Source organism: Schistocerca cancellata, chromosome 3 (genome assembly GCF_023864275.1).
Source record: "Schistocerca cancellata isolate TAMUIC-IGC-003103 chromosome 3, iqSchCanc2.1, whole genome shotgun sequence".
In the NCBI taxonomy this organism is placed as follows: domain Eukaryota; kingdom Metazoa; phylum Arthropoda; class Insecta; order Orthoptera; family Acrididae; genus Schistocerca; species Schistocerca cancellata.
Genome location: NC_064628.1, coordinates 185,056,728 through 185,074,219, shown reverse-complemented (window position 1 = coordinate 185,074,219; position 17,492 = coordinate 185,056,728).

Below are 17,492 nucleotides of genomic sequence, written 5' to 3'. Positions count from 1 at the left end.
TTGGGTCATCATCAAATTGTGTGCAAAACAATAAAACAGTCCATTGGGAACAAATAAAGACAGGGGTATGGTCCTCTCGTGTAACCTAATGAAAAGAAAGGAATTACGATGATAAGCTTACACCTATAAAATTATTAACAATCTTAAATCTTTTACCTAATGAAGATTACTTGTATTAAATATGGTATGCTTTTCTTCTCACATAATTTTATGGAATTTACACTAGCTGCTAGAAGCAAAATATCTGATCGTGAGAAGAAATTCGACAAGTGCACCAACTCTCTAAAGTCTGACACATAGATTACTATTAGAAATATTTCATCTAGCACTTGCTGATTCTTCTCCTTACTCCTTAAACGTTTCTGCTTGTGTATTTTGCTGAGAAAACCTTTTCCAGTCATTTAGTTTCTCCTGCAGGAGATTTTTTGACATTTTCCAGTCTATTCAGACCTTCCCGCATGTATGAATGTAACTACATTGTATCTCCTAAGCCACACTTTATCTCATTCAATGTTGTAGAATCTGCAAGCAGATGGATAAAGTAGTAACTGAAATCTCGTGGAAAAATACAGTTTATTGATCATATGGTAACCTGATCAAGATGAAGAGAATTAGCAAAGCAGCTGTCCAATCGAGCAGCAGTTAAAGAACTGCAGTACCTAGTATCAATCGACAAAGGACAAGCCATTGGAGAAGTCACTTTTTGAAAAGAGTAATACTGCGGCCGTTGTGTCAAGTTAGCAATGATAGATGAAAAAGTACCAAAATACACTGTATTAGATGCTACTAATTATTTTGAATGGGTTGCTTCTGACTCTACAATTAGAAGTCGAATATTTAGAGGTGTCGTAGCTAATGAGATTGTATTTAAGGATCTAAACATTCCTTGGATGCCTGTTTTCATATTTTTAAGAACATAGTTCATCTCATTACAATAAATTTTTCACGAGCCTGCAGCTTTCTGTTGCCCAAATAAGTTAAAAAACATAAAGTCTAAAGATAATCAAGAGTATCTCAGTGCAAATAAAGCTAGTTTAATGCCACCTGAAATTAGTGATGAGTAGTACTCAACAAATTTTATTTATAAGTTGTTAAAAAATGTAAAGTTTTGGTAGGAGGTATTCCAGTTAGTTGTTAAAGTAAATGAAAAGAAAGGGTTTTATGCAGGATTACACAAAACTGCAAAATGTGACAGCAAATAAAAGTAACATTATGCACATGAAGTAAAAGGATAATGCTCGTTTCTATGTGAGCAATTGCAGCAGGCTTATATGCTGTAAATAAGCGTGAAGACCACTAGTCTAAGTATTGGCAGCATGCAAACGAATTAAGCTTTACCAACATACAGTGTACTGCATTTTCGAAAAACAGAATGAAGACATCTCCTTAAGTATCTAAATCATCTAATATTCAGCTTATGTGAGGTTTTCCAGAAGAAAATCGAGATGGTAAAAAATTTCAAGTTATGTCGTGACATGCCACAAAGCACTGTCACGATAAACACAATAATCTATTGAAGCTGGAGATTGCTCATACAGATACATGTCTTTCGTTGGATAAAAATTGTTGATGCTGCCAACCAGCAGCATTGCTGCCCATCAACAGTTATTTGTAGTATGTGAGCATATTACAAAAAAAAAAAAAATTCTTGTTGCCAGGGATATTTGAATGTATACTGGGTATGTTCGGTATGCTGAATCAGAAAACGAATTTCCCCAGTTATCTCTAGTTTCTTAGATACAGGTTATCTCTGACGTCTAGCATTTAATCGTTAAATTATCAATAAATCGGCTGTGAATTCCACAATTCTGTATGCCTGTTCATTTTATATTATGTGATGGATGTACAAATGTAATATCTTATATGTTATAGTTACAGAGGAGGTGAGATTATGGGATGTGGTAGTAATTTGAGACACCCTCTTATCTCACAATTTCAAGGAGTCAGTCACACTGCTGCATTCAAGATCAGGGTCCCCCACCCAGCTGTTTGTGCTCGGAGCGGCAGTCGAGTGAAGAACAAGCATGTGAGAGAATGCGATTTTTTGTAATAGCTGTTAAAAGTTTTATTTAGTGAAGAATTTCTCATTCATTGAAAAAGGTATGTCACAATTAGTTATTACATTATTGTTGATGTAAGTTATAATATCTATTGCCTTATTAGTTCCAACTTATCACATATATAATAATATGTTTTTGAAAATATAATTTTTATTTTATTTTATTCTTTTCGTAGGTAAATATGAGTTCTTCGTGAAGAGGTTGTTTCAACTCTCCTGATGATTTCTGCTATATTTGTGGAGAATATACTCTGCAAGAGCAAATGGACGAACATCACTGACTTTGTGAAACAGGCCTATTTAGCGTATTTTGGGAGACTAATATAAACATTGGGCTCGTCAAAGTTTGCGAAAGCTGTGCCGTGTCTTTGCGACTGTGGACTAAAGCTAAACGAAGGAGTATAAACTTTGGAGTGCCAGTGGTGTGCTGAGAGCCAAAAAACTACTATAATGCTTGTTATTTGTGCACTGACAATGTAAAACATTTCAGTCGGTACAAGAAGCGTAAGTGGGATTGTATCCATTTAAAATCAGCAAGGCGACCTGTGCCACATGGCGATGATATTCCTGTACCAGTGTCCATCACTCTGCCAAAACTACTTCTTTCAGATAATGATGAATTGCAGGATCTGAACGCTACTAGCAGTGAATCTAAATACGAAGGAAGTTCCACAAGGCATCAGCTCTTCAGTCAGGAAGAGCTTAACAGTTTGATAAGAGACCTCGGTCTTTATAAAACAGTCTTCTCAACTCTTTGCATCTACACTAACTGAGGAGAATTGTCTACCACCAGGAACCACAATCACAGCTTACCAGACAAGAGAAGAAGATCTACTTCCATTACTTCTATATTTCAGTCAAGACGATGCACTTGTTTACTGCAGTGACGTCCCTGGTTTACTACTAAAAGTGGGACTACCAAAAGATCAATTCAAGACTGGAGGCATTTTATCAGTTGCTCAACCATAAAACTAAAATGTATGTTGCTGCATAATGGTAAGTGCTGTCCATCCATTCCAATTGGCCACTCGACGAAACTTCATGAGGAATACGAAAATATCCAGACGATTCTCCAGAAACTTCGTTATCGTCAATACCAATGTCCTATTTCTTGGAGGGCAAAGTCGATACACAAAAGTCCCTTGTTTTATATGCATGTGGGGCAGCGGAGCAAAGCATGATCACTAGGAAAAAGTTTCATGGCCATCTAGAGATAGCTGTACTGTAGGAGCAGCTATATCCTAAAAGAACCATTAGTTGACAGGGCGAAAAGGATTCTTCCACCACTTAAGCTTGGTCTTATGAAACAATTTGTGAAAGCTTTGGACAAAAATAGTCACTGTTTCAAATATATATGCCAACCATTCCCTGGACTCCGTAATGAAAAATAAAAAGCTACTATATTAGATGGTCCCAATATTTGGAAGCTTGTACATGATTTGGAATTCATTAAAGTTATGAATTGCATTGAAGCATCTGCCTGGAGCAGTTGAGTAACTGGTGCAAACACGCTCAGGAACTTCAAGAGCTTGGGGGATAATGTGAGCATTAAGATTCACTACCTCCACCGCCATCTTGACAAATTTGAGGACAATTTTGATGACTACAGCGAGGAACAAAGTGAAAGATTTCATCAAGATTTTCAGGTGATGGAAGAACGATATGAAGGTATATGGGAAAAGCTGAAGCGTCCCCTTAGAAATATCATACATGACTGTGCTTAAACTGACACACAATATTTTTAGCGCAACACAATCTGACTTTCAAAAATCCCTACAAAAGAATGGCCCTGACTAACATTAACCTATACCTTTCACAAATCACTTACCTCACAAAAATCTTCGTTACTCGAACTACTGCAATACAGCGAGTGCCACTACTGCCAGCTAAATAAAAGATTCAAACTACTGAAGGCACTAAATACTGATAGGCATAGTTAGCAAATGAAAGATTTTGATAGAGAACAAACAATGTATTTACCTTACTAATGCTCAAAAGTCATAATATATATAGCAGTTCATGACATCCAGTCTTACAATTTCAAAAGTCCGCCATTTCTCTCCCCACATCCACCACTGCTGGCGGCTCACCTCCAACTGCGCAACGCTACGCGCTGTTAACATCCAGATGCCCAACACTACAATGGCAGACAACAATGCAAACCTGCCACAGACTGCACACAGCACAGCCAGTGATTTTCATACAGAGCGCTACGTGGCGTTACCAATATAAAAACCTAAACAGCCTACTTACAAAGCACATGATGGCAGATTACTGCTGGAATCTTCAGCGTGAGTGTCCTGATGCTCAACACAAGAGAAATTCACACAGGCGGAGTTTTTCCGTATTCCAATTGTTATGTTTTTAAAAGACTGTCAGTTTTTTCCTTTCTTGTTCTAATACATGTGAATCAATAATGAAACAGCATTTTAACGATCCTTTTCATATGTTTCTTTCATCTTCATTTGACTGTGTAGACAATGGATCTCAATTTATATTTTGAATTTTTGTTTGTTTATCTACATATTGTATGTTACCACACTAAATGGACCCAATCTAGCAGAAGGGGTGACATATTCGAATTCAGGGCCATTAACGTACCCTAAATTCACTGTTAATTAATTGGCAACAAAATCACTGTTGACCAATGTTATCAATCCGAAAAAAAGTTGGATGTACAGTTGGTTGAGTACACGCTGTCTGAGCTGGTCGTCAGAACCATGCCCAAAGCGGAGAAACAGTTCATATAATTCGAGTCATATAAGGAACAATTACAATTAACATTTGTCATTTATGCAGACATCCAATAACTGCTGCAGCCAGGTATATATAACCACATTGACGCACATAAACCGTAATGTATTGCATCTTAAATGTACTGCAGTTGCAGTGAGGAAAATTCAATGGAATGGTTTAACAAACAGATGTATGAGAGTGCTGAGTGAATAAGGTATTATTTTATGCTAAAGAAGCACATGGCTATTAATCCAGAAGCGTTTTGAGCTGCCGAAATTTCTTTAATCTGGAAGAAACACTTCAAGCAAGCAGATGTGAAACATACCAATCATCCATTTTATATGCAGATTTCGTGGAGCCGTGCATGAAAGCTGTCATTTAAGTTATAAACCTAATTTTAGGATGTCTATCGTGCTTAATAATCTAACGAATTATAAAACAGCAAATTTCTTTGAATTAGGGGAAGAAACCACTAAAATACAGTCAGGTCACATTTCTATGATTATGTTGAATATTGATAAATATAAAACATTTACTAAATTTATTTTAGTGGGATACCATAGTACAGGGAAGTTTCGGTCTATAGATTCCTTCTACTTTGTCATGAGCTTTGTGAAAAAATGTGTGTGATATTCAAAGACTGAAGAACTGAAAATAACAAAAGATTATTTCCCCGGCAGCGAGAGTTTAATTTGATCAACAAGAAATCCTTCTTCCTCACAAGTAAGAAATGTGTTAATTTGTTTTCTTGTAAGAACAGTAGCTGCCGAATGATTTACTCAAAAACTGTGAAACATCACTGAAGTAAATTACCAAAAAGTGTGCAAAATGTGGAGTTTATCTGAATGCAAGCCATTAGGAGATTATTCTGACATATATTTGAAAATCGACACATTTCTTTTGCTTGTTGTATTTGAAAGCATCCACATGTTCTGTCTTGAGATGTGCAAACTAGATCGAGCATTTTATGTGACTTCACTTGGTTTGGTAAGGGATGTGTTAAAACTGCTAATAGAAACTTGTAGCTTGCTGTGGACATAGAAAGATTACCATTCATTGGGCACAGTGTCATAGGTGGTATTGTTCACTGCCGGTGTAGACATGCAGCTGGAAACAGTAATTTGATAGCTGACTGTAATGAAAATGGGGATGAGTTTTGCATTCTATATGAGTACTTTGATGTTAAAACTCTATACATCTGGACGTATATCTATACCTAACAGGTCTCTCATTTTGCATTCATGTAGTTGATAGTTATGATATAATGAGGATACCATATGATTCAAAGACAGGCTACATTTTGTAGGTATATTTTGAGATTCTGGAAAATTTTCATGACGTTCACTCTGTAACACCACCTAAATCAATGAGCGAGTTCCAAATAGCTCATTTGCACATTATGCAATAAAGAACACTATGTGATTACGTCCAGAAATTTAAGGCACCATCTGAAGCATAATCCTAATCTAAACAAAATTCATAACATATTATGATTTCATAAGGCTCCCTGGATGGAATCATACAGTGATATTAATATTGAGAAATGTGTCAATGCAACAAACGATTTCGAAAAAAAAGCTTGCAATTCATGAATAATAGAGATCCGGGCAAAATGACGCAAGATCTGTGAACAGCGAGTGATGTGAAACTGGTAACGAGTTGGGAAGGTTCATATGAAGCCGCTGCACTGGTTGGAAGACCGAATTTCAAGAGCCTTCTCATGTTTAATGAAAATTTTGTAGTAATTGCATTAAATGAATTTAACACTGATTTTGATAACCATACAGCTGTAGGAATGGATATTTAAGAGATTTCCAAAACACTGCTTTTAATTTTCATTAAGGCTATATGTTGAATAAAATTTGAACAAAAAATATTAGAAAGTGTTACACAGGCACAGATAACACGATATGTCACGTAAATACGCCATATACTTACGATGTTATTGAAAGTGTTGTGCATAGGTTGTGTGTCTCTTTGGCTTACACTGATAATATCATTTATAGCATCCCATGTGTAAATAAAAAAAGGTTGTAGAATGAAGGAAGAATTGTTAGAGATTACATAGAACTGAGAGCAGACATGTGCAATCTAAAAATTGAGTCTCATTGCGTAGTGAATAGAGGAAAAGGTGTGAAATGCTCATCAGCAAAAGAAATTACCTTTGATGCTTACTGGGAATATGTGATAAATGAAACTGAAAAATCAGGTGTGCATAACATAATTCAGTCTAAGCTACACTTAGTTCTGGGCATAACCCAAAGAGATTAGCACTTTTGGGTAAATATTACAAGCATTTCATACTTTCAGACAAGGTGAATATTTTAGCGTGGGATCACTACCACTTAAAGAATTATGATGATCATGACTAATTTTACTGTGTGTGAAAAGAATGTAAATTGTAGATGGTAGCTGTAAATATGAATTGTAACTTGAGGGCACTACTGCCTATGTAACTGCTTTGAATTCATGTACTACTTTCAGATTGGCTAGACTAAATTCTCACTTGCATTAAAATATGTCATCATTGTCTTGAGTCCAAGTATCATATATACCTTTCGACGAAAGTCTGTATAATTTTATTTGTTCATGATCAACACTGTCCATCGCAACGGTTCAGATAATGGAAGTGTAAAAACAAAGAACAATTTAAACTCTTTATGTTGTTGTAGCTATAATGTATGTAAAATGCTCTACTGGATGATGAATGTAAATATGTGCAGTCATGAAAGTGTGCATGTAATCTTTTATAATATTTTGTAATATCCTGAGTATTTTTTCTTTGAGTTTTTCCTTTCCCACCACTTTCAAATATATTACAAAGACAAATATGAAATTTACTGATGATTAAACAGAAAAATATTTACCATAAACAGAGAGAGACATGAAATTTATTGATGATGAGGCAGTACATTAGATTGATAAAAAGTTTAATGGAGTATGGAAACAGAAAGAGATGAAATTTTCTGGCATTAGACTACAGCAATTGAAATAAACATTATTACAAAAACGAGTAAAACATAAAAGCAATGAAATTTGCTGATGTGCTGGTGTATGTGTGTGTGTGTGTATGCGTGTGTGTGTGTGAGTGTAAATGTTTGTTTGTGTGTGTGTATGTGTGTGTGTGTGTGTGTGTGTGTGTGTGTGTGTGTGTGTGTGTGTTTGAGAGAGAGAGAGAGAGAGAGAGAGAGAGAGAGAGAGAGAGAGAGATAGAGAGAGAGAGAGAGGGAGGGAGAGAGAGAGTAATGTGAATTGTGCCAATTAATACAATTCAGGTGGAGAAGCTTATGCAAATTTCTTTGTAAATACTGAAGTACTGCTAATACTTCTTTTTAACATGATGCCAATACAGTTGAAAGACCTACATAAATGTTTTATGTAGAAATACTGTATAACATTTTCATATAATGTAGAAATATGGCCTTGTAATTGACTACTTCATTTTAATATAAATTTTTCCTGACATCGCGTTGTTGGATTTTTAAGTGCTGTGATTGACTGATGATATACTTCTTGCCAGCACCATCTTGCACTTTTGAAACATATCACCATCACCCTTTTAAGTCTTCAAATTTACCCCAATCCACCATCCGTAATTTTTCCATTTCCTGATTTCTGTCATCTTCAACTTTTGAATGTTCCACCATTGACTATTTTGATGACGTCACTGAGAAAGAAGCATGGCTTGTGATGCCATGATAATGACATTATAGATAAAGGGGTGTGGATAGTAACATTGTCGGTAGGGCAAAGCCCTGCTGACGTGACTACCCAAATATAATCCCAGCATTCTTACTCAACACTCCAATCGATGTTTTTGATGAATTTATCTAGTGGGATGATGAATCTAACAATTACTTCTTCACTGTATATATCTAATTTTCTAGTCATTTTTCTCACTGGCTGGGGACCAGTGGTTTTCATTAGGCTCTGGAGAGGGAGGGGATGCAGGTGTCTGAAGAGAGTAGGTTCTGGATTCTTGCTGTGCTGAGAAGTGAAATTTTGGTTTTCCAATTTATGCCAAGTTATGCTATGTCTTAATAATTTTATGTATAAGCAGAATGTTCCAGAAATGTTGCGACAAACTTCTTTGGGCTATAGAGGGTATCTTGAGAAACAAGTCGACGATAGGGACCCACGTTCATAAAACCTAAGTGATGGCAGGGCACGCTCACTTTTGATACTTTATCATGCTGTTTAATGCCCATAGGGAAGGTGACCATTATTACTTGATTTCTACATTTGATATGATCTGACACCAATCATACGATGAAATCGTTGGCAGTAGTTAAGGCTCTTGCTTGTGTGCTCTAGAGAAGGCATAGCGGTAGGCTTTACCTGTGTTCAAAGGAAGTGGGTGGCGAGTTAATTGACAGCAATAAAGGCGTATGGCGGCTAAGAGCCGAGGGGGGCTTTTATCTGCAGAACCTGGGTGAAAACGTTTACCAACAGCCAAGTTCCCCGTCCCCATTGTATAGTCACGGGGGTGGCACCGATCAGTCGGTGGCTACATACAGGTAGGCTGACTAGGCCTGAGGAGTCACTGCAGCTTTGACCTGCACATTGTATGACCTGATGGCCAGCAGTAAAATAGAGCATGGGTCCTTGTTAGGTAGAAAGCGGATGAGGTGGCTGAGAGATTTTGCGAATGCAGTGGGACAGGGCAGTGGCGCCCAGGTGTCCAGACTCTGCTACAAAACATACACTCCTGGAAATTGAAATAAGAACACCGTGAATTCATTGTCCCAGGAAGGGGAAACTTTATTGACACATTCCTGGGGTCAGATACATCACATGATCACACTGACAGAACCACAGGCACATAGACACAGGCAACAGAGCATGCACAATGTCGGCACTAGTACAGTGTATATCCACCTTTCGCAGCAATGCAGGCTGCTATTCTCCCATGGAGACGATCGTAGAGTTGCTGGATGTAGTCCTGTGGAACGGCTTGCCATGCCATTTCCACCTGGCGCCTCAGTTGGACCAGCGTTCGTGCTGGACGTGCAGACCGCGTGAGACGACGCTTCATCCAGTCCCAAACATGCTCAATGGGGGACAGATCCGGAGATCTTGCTGGCCAGGGTAGTTGACTTACACCTTCTAGAGCACGTTGGGTGGCACGGGATACATGCGGACGTGCATTGTCCTGTTGGAACAGCAAGTTCCCTTGCCGCTCTAGGAATGGTAGAACGATGGGTTCGATGACGGTTTGGATGTACCGTGCACTATTCAGTGTCCCCTCGACGATCACCAGTGGTGTACGGCCAGTGTAGGAGATCGCTCTCCACACCATGATGCCGGGTGTTGGCCCTGTGTGCCTCGGTCGTATGCAGTCCTGATTGTGGCGCTCACCTGCACGGCGCCAAACACGCATACGACCATCATTGGCACCAAGGCAGAAGCGACTCTCATCGCTGAAGACGACACGTCTCCATTCGTCCCTCCATTCACGCCTGTCGCGACACCACTGGAGGCGGGCGTGAGCGGAAGACGGCCTAACGGTGTGCGGGACCGTAGCCCAGCTTCATGGAGACGGTTGCGAATGGTCCTCGCCGATACCCCAGGAGCAACAGTGTCCCTAATTTGCTGGGAAGTGGCGGTGCGGTCCCCTACGGCACTGCGTAGGATCCTACGGTCTTGGCGTGCATCCGTGCGTCGCTGCGGTCCGGTCCCAGGTCGACGGGCACGTGCACCTTCCGCCGACCACTGGCGACAACAGCGATGTACTGTGGAGACCTCACGCCCCACGTGTTGTGCAATTCGGCGGTACGTCCACCCGGCCTCCCGCATGCCCACTATACGCCCTCGCTCAAAGTCCGTCAACTGCACATACGGTTCACGTCCACGCTGTCGCGGCATGCTACCAGTGTTAAAGACTGCGATGGAGCTCCGTATGCCACGGCAAACTGGCTGACACTGACGGCGGCGGTGCACAAATGCTGCGCAGCTAGCGCCATTCGACGGCCAACACCGCGGTTCGTGGTGTGTCCGCTGTGCCGTGCGTGTGATCATTGCTTGTACAGCCCTCTCGCAGTGTCCGGAGCAAGTATGGTGGGTCTGACACACCGGTGTCAAGGTGTTCTTTTTTCCATTTCCAGGAGTGTATTTAGGAAGGCACGAGGCTTTCAGTGAGCTGATGCTCGATCTTCAGAAAGCTCGAAATGAATGTAACAGGGAGATAACGATCTTTTTATGGAGATCTGTGGTTCCACCCAAGTCATACTTTTAGCAAAGACATGGCATAAACACGTGGGAAAGAAAGTGCGAAGCTGAATCTTTCTTCCTTTTCTGCCAACTAATTTTTAAAGTCTCTGGTTGCTCAAATCTGTGTATGCAGAGCTGAGGGGCGGTCACCCAGCTTCGATTACCGAGCTCTAGCTCGTGATTGGCTTGTGCTAAAGTGCGTGTGTTCTAAGCATGCAAATGTGCTATGCTACTGAGCTGTGGAGGAAAGCTGTAGAGAAAGAGATTATCACTCTTGCACTGCCACTTCGCTCGTAAAGAATGGTGGGTCTTTACCTAGTCAGTGAGACTTGTGTCCTTTGCTATTGTGCCACTTAGAGCCTGTGCCAGTCACCATCTGGATCGTCAGAGGTACAGCTTCTTGCATCACACACACACACAACGAGTTGTGCGTGGGTGTACTTACTTGTTTTCAGTCGGCAATCTAAACATTTGACGTATTCTGTCATGCATAGTCATGTCACGGAGTAAAATCCGTTTGGTAGACCAGCAAATGGGTCCACCTTCACACTGGTATCCACTGGGGTTTCAGAGGCTCTTAGGGAAGTATCTGCATTCCGAATCAGCCGAAGGCGAGACTACATTCTTGCATCTGCCAGGAGCGCGCCATTAATAACAAATTGCCACTGTCCACGACTGCTCTCGGCCTCCTGTAACAGCACTCTATTCGTCCGCCCATTCGGTGACAGTTCGAACGTTTGTGCGTTCAACTTTCGTATCCATTCTGAGAAAACCTCCAGAGTCTCAATTCTTCTCATAACTAACACACTTAAATTTTCCCAAAACACCTGGTACTATTCTGTTTTTGGTACTTCTGGCGTAACCCAGCCTCAAGTTCTGCAAACGTCCCCACATTGTTCAGCGTTTCATGGTACAGAACGAACGGTTTTGCATCCCCTATCAAGCATAACTTCGCCACTCTCAACATTACAACATCCGACCACCCATTAGCCTCAGCCATTGTGATAATGTCATTAAGGAATATACATACATCCTCCGTTGTTCTACCCGAAAAGTAGTTAATCAATGCCGCGATTGCCAGGTCAAATGGTCTATGACACTCCCCGACCTGGAATTTACTTTCACCCGACGTCCCTTCCCCTACTTGCACTGCCTCAAATCTCCCTGCTAATTCTTCATATTTTTCTATGTCCCTTATGCTTGCCTCCAACAGTACCCGAATTTGCCCAGTTAGAGCGGCTACAGCTTCCGCTGTAGTCACTATCGCAGCCTCTGTTGCTTGCCATGTATCTACCATTCTTGCTTATAGCTCTACTGTTAGTATTAATTCCACTCTGCAACTCCTAAAACTTAGTTCTTGCGGCGAATCGTCGCCCATCTACATTCTGAACAATTACGCACCAAATGTCGAGATCTGTTACAAATAAAACAACTATTGGTGTTTGCCGGATGGCAACACCTGCCGCCGTCTCATGCGCTTATGCAGCGCTGCTTCACCTCCCACAGTGTACGCCTCCCCCAGACCCCGGTAAGCCGGGTGGGAAGCGAGCGTGGTCTGTCCTAGGCCCACTGCAGACCACTGTCACTGCCCACCTTCAAGCAGAACATACAATCTCCAAGTACCCAGCTGCCGTTCCATCCCACCCTGGTGTTGTGTCCCCAGAGCAGGAATACAACCCAAACAACTACATAGAAACAAAGTACAGGTTTACACAGAATATTTAAAACATCGCTGCCAGACTGGCCCCTGTAAGCATAGACCAGAACAGGTTCGAACCGACTCTTGACTAACCTGGGACACCCCTGAAGCTAAAAGTGCCTGACTATTTATACTGCTTTTCCCCTCACCTCTGACGAAGTGTCAGAGAGAGACAGAAACTATGGCGGGGGTAAATTCCCATACATCAGCCTGTAATGGTACTTGAATTACGTAACCATTACGGCACCTCACCTCAACCTCTCGATACCAGCAATATTCTACTGTTTTCGTAAAATAGTTAACATATTTCTGTGACAACATTAAGATTTGATTTCATTAATGTAGAGGTACTTCGATACATCGATATGTATATATTGCAATGATATTATTCTTATGTGTAGTCTTTCTTTTGTCACTATGGTCTTTGAGGTACTTGTAACTCTGATTTTTGGGCGCGCAAGCGGTTATTAGAGAGTCAAGCTTTGGTCGTCATGTTAAAAAGACGCAAATTGTAGCCAGTTTATGAAATGTGAACTTTAACAGTGAGGAAGATATTTTCAAATAAGTTTTATATTGTGAAGTGATGTGTTGGAACGAGTTACGTGATATTGCAACAAAAGTAATAAAAAAGAAGTGTAACTTAAATTCGGAGTGCTGATTACTTTTTCACATCACCATTGTCCTAACTTGCAAAAGTTTAATCTTCAAGAATGGTTTATGAAACACATCTATAAAACTTTTGAATATCGCAGTATAACACCTAGGCCTCTTTGCATCTGAGCTTGGAATCATCACTACCTAGATTTTCGACGATTGAGCCATGAGTTCACAACGAGACCAGCGTGGGAAACACGAAAAGATGATTGCCTAGTTTATCCATTATTTCAAGGAATGACTTTATTGGTTCAAATGGTTCAAATGGCTCTGAGCACTATGGGACTCAACATCTTAGGTCATAAGTCCCCTAGAACTTAGAACTACTTAAACCTAACTAATCTAAGGACATCACACACACCCATGCCCGAGGCAGGATTCGAACCTGCGACCGTAGCAGTCCCGCGGTTCCGGACTGCAGCGCCAGAACCGCTAGACCACCGCGGCCGGCTATTAATGACTTTATTAACTGTGCTCTAATGACACCTGCCACATAATATAACTTTGTTGTTGCCCGAAAATGCAATATTTAGCAGCGTGAGAAACACTAAAACCATAATTAATTTTTGACCTTTGTTGTGGTAGGGTTGTTAGAAGCCACTTGCACATCGCCACTCCCGGCTCTGGCCTACTGCCTCGCCTCGTACATTGCAATAACTTAAAGCAACACTGCAGATCCCTGCCTCACTGTTGCTTCACTCCAAACAAATCGTACGTGCAATACGCTGCTGCAGCCCCGCACCATGTTTCCCTGCCTGGCCTACTGGCTGCCGACTATTACCTCGCACTGCCATTGCCCCGGACTTCATCGCCCAACCACGCCGTTGCTGAATTTTAACAAAATTACCCTTTCCTACGCCTAAGACTAATACTAGCGCAGCACCCTAAATGTGAATAAGTTTGGCAAAGGCAAAGTGTGCAAGTCAGTTCAGAGAGGTCGTGAAGGCACGAGTTTATGCTCTGTCAGGTTGGCGAACCAACCCTCACTACCCCTGCTTTGGGACATGCAACAGTTGGGCGATGTGGACCATAGGACAATGGTTCCTGGGTAGCGGCACTGTGCAGACGTTGCAGACTTAGCTCTAGATTTTATGGTAATATTATCAAAGTTATTAGAATGTTTCAAATCTGTTCTTTACTAAGGTCCCGAAGCTGAAATCAAGTGCGAGATTACCACGAAACCCCAGTAAGGGAGTTTATATTCGTAATTTGATTAAATTTCAGTAAGAACTTTGCGTTTGTTCCGTGGTCAGGCACGCACCATGGGCCTTAAGCTCATGGTCGTATTTTTGCTCTGAGCTTAACAGAAGTTAACTCATTTAATGTATTCTAATGGGGTATTTCTGTCACAGTGATATTTTGGGAGATATTTTATTTCTGATGTGTTTTCTTTGTTTATTTGGTTTCCAGTCACGTGGTCGGTTGGAGGCACCGCCATAGTAGTTAAGTGCAGTTTCTTACCGAAAATGTGTAGTAGACTCACTACAGTTTCGTGTAGCTCAATTCCAAAATAGTAAATTTGTCCGGAGAATAAGAAATATGAATCATGAAATGTGCACGTATTCAAATTGTGTCAACGGTCATTAATAGAAAGGTGGCACACATAAATAGATACAAGGCACGAGTAAATAATTATACTCTAGGGTGTGAGTGTAAGACAGGGAAGAAATAATCTTGTGTGTCAAAGTTTTTAATTTCTGTTGGCTATCCCAACTTGGATATGTATGTGAACTAGTATCAAGGTGATAATTATTAAATGTTTCTTGTCTCCCCCACCCCATAACTATTTTATTTGCTTATAATTAAGTGCGTCACATAAAATATGTGGGTTAAAATCTTGTATCTATGAAAAGTTCAGATTTGAATGCCCATTGATGGAATGGAGACTTGCAAATTTTCCCACCACATGATAGTAAATGTTCCTGTGCCCCCAGCTCCATGGTGCTGTTTCGGAACGCAGGAGTAAACCAAACTCGGCATTCATAGTCAAGTGGACCACTTGCTACTCCTCTTCAGCGCACGTTTTAATGGAATTTGAAATATTTAGGTAGATACTCTTCTGCCCTTTCTGAGTTCACTTTTAGTGTCTTCTGCTGAACTTGTTCTGCGTGACCTATGGTAATTAAATGTAATCTCAATAGAAGGCATGGAAATAGGCATAATTGTGTGCCTGCGTAAAATTCCACTGAAGCTAAGTCTGCACTCCCTTCTCCCTTTCAATAATTACGTGGTGAAAGTAAATCCTGTTGACCAGAGAGAGACCATTTGGCGTGATGCATAATATGAGAGCCCCTGCTGTTGCATAAGAATAGTAAGTAACTATTCCAATAGATACATGGATAATTGTTCAAATGCTATTGGTAGGTAATAAATATCAGTTAATTTAAATCCTCTACTGATTATTTCCTCCCTTTATCATTAACAACTCAAAGAATAGGTGAAACTTAAAGTATCCAAACTTTCCTAGAATATGGAAAATATGATTGATAAAATATATGCCTTAGACATGACATGCAAACCCCCACAAGTTAGTCCCTACCTCAGTTGCATGCTGGGTCAACAAATAAAAATAAATAAAAGCTATATTCCTCCTATTAAGCCCTGCATAGGTGCCTTCTGTAGTGTTTATAAAGATTGCGTTATCCGTTGCATTCAAATTTTTACCGGTAGGTTAAACCCACCCCCTAAAAGTTATTAATATCCAAGCAATAACTCGCAGGGGCCTGTAATTTCGTGGAGCACACGAATTTTGTAAACCAGTACTACAGAGAGTAACTTGCAGAAGCAGTATGACACGATAAGTGACTGTAAACATTCTACCTTGTCGAATTTAATCAGTAACGTCTGTAGGCTGGTTACGTTGCACCACGACTCCTTCCAGTTTCTGATTTACATTACCTTTGCCGTTTTGTTAAAGTCAAAATCATTGTTTTGTTAAAGTCAAAGTCAAAATGTCATAAATCAAAGTTCAATCATAATGAGTTTGAATATACTCATTAACATTTTTTGATATTTTTAATACGCAAAAATGTTATATTTATTCAAGGCGTTAATTTTCAATGGTGCCCTGCCAGTCAGATCACCAACCAACAGCTTGCAGTTGTTGACAAAAACAGCCACCATCTTACAGGTGGCAACTACGCCAGAATCTTCCAATTGATAGAACCCGGAAGCTTACAAAGTCATCCATCGAACCTACGGAGTGTAAAAGTTATAGGCGCAGGCACATGCCACCAGGTTACGTTTTGGGCAGGAAACGTGACTTTGTACAGTGAAGGATTGTACGCAGAATGTCGCACAATGTTTGTTATTCAGTGGTCGTGAGTAACTGACACTGTCGCTAGGGGAGAAGATGGAGCTGGCTATTGTGGAGAAAGGCCTTGTCTCCAATGAAGGCGATGCTATGTTGCCTCGATGGATGACGGTTTCGGTTCAAAATGGCTCTGAGCACTATGGGACTTAACTTCTCAGGTCATCAGTCCTCTAGAACTTAGAACTACTTAAACCTAACTAACCTAAGGACATCACACACATCCTTGCCCGAGGCAGGATTTGAACCTGCTACCGTAGCGGTCGTGCGGTTCCAGACTGTAGCGCCTAGAACCGCTCGGCCATCCTGGCCGGCGACGGTTTCGGACATGGGTTTACATCTGCAGATTATTTTTCTCCGGGGACAATCTAAAATCTCCGTATTTTTTCGTTATATAGGAGAAAAAAAAACTGCAGATGGAAACCCGTGTTGTAACCGTCATACACCAAGGTAAGAGAGCATTGCATTCATAGAAGTCAAAAGCCCATCTTCACAGCAGCTAGCTCCATATTCTCCCTCGGAGATCGTCGCTGTCAGTAACGATCACTGAAAAACAGACAACATTGTGAGAGGTTAAACCTATGATTCGTCAGATTACCGAGTCCCGTTTGCTACCGAAGGGCTGGCCTAGTTACAGGGGCCGGCGCCTATAAATTCTACACTACATAGCGTCGTCGGATAACGTTACCGCAACAGCTTCCTATCGTCAATTTGCTCCACACGTCACCGTCTAGAACCCCTCGAAGATTGTCACAAGATTTCTGGGACAACCCCTCTAGTTTTAGTACAAAGTGTTAACTGATACAGCCACCGCACACTTCCTC